Source organism: Octodon degus, unplaced genomic scaffold (genome assembly GCF_000260255.1).
Source record: "Octodon degus isolate 3935 unplaced genomic scaffold, OctDeg1.0 scaffold00005, whole genome shotgun sequence".
In the NCBI taxonomy this organism is placed as follows: Eukaryota; Metazoa; Chordata; class Mammalia; order Rodentia; family Octodontidae; genus Octodon; species Octodon degus.
In genome coordinates this window covers 9,762,962-9,763,771 of record NW_004524581.1, presented here as the reverse complement: position 1 = coordinate 9,763,771, position 810 = coordinate 9,762,962, and positions in this window count along the sequence as shown.

Sequence of the window (810 nt, the reverse complement as noted above, 5' to 3'; positions counted from 1 at the left end):
TAAATAAAAATAAAAAAATAATTTCTTCAAGATCCTATTATTTGTCACTGACAGTCAGGGTAATTTTCTTCCCTTGTCTTACATAAATGAACTATGCAAATGTAATTTCAAGCTTCCTTCTCATGCACATCTACTGATGTCCTGAGCCCTTGTTACTAAATTTTATTCTTTACTCTTTTGTGTATGTGTGTGTGTGTGTGTGTGTGTGTGTGTGTTTGAGGTGCAGGCAGAAGTCATGTCAACTATGCAATGGTACCTTGATTCACAAACCTAATTCTTTCCACAGTTCTGGTGTCAAACTGAACTAGAAAGCTGAATCAAATTCAATGGTTAGGATCGATGTTGACCTTATGGGGAAATTTGATTCAGTTCTTGTCCCATTCAGTTTTTGACCAGAATTATGGAATGAATTAAGTTGTGAACTCAGACACCTCTGTGTTTCTCAAGCTCTTCTGCCAGAGGTGTGCAAGGCTAATGCATTGTTTCCAGTCATTCCCCTCTCCCACCTGCAACAGGGGCGTATAACCCCTTGTTGCCAGATGCCTTGCAGATGAGTACATTCATCTGATACTGAGTATTTGCTGATACTGAGGCTGGCTATGTGAGTTTGCTGTGGTTAATGGGAAGTGAACTTATGATGTCAGTGCCAACTCTGACCAGGAGTGGCAGAGACCAACAATGACACAGTCTCCACTGGGCCTGATAGCACATGCCTAGAATCTCAGAACTCTAGGAGCCTGAGGCAGGAAACTGCAAGTTGCAGTCCTCCCTGGGCTAGTTACCAACTTAGTAAGACCTTGTCTCAAAGTT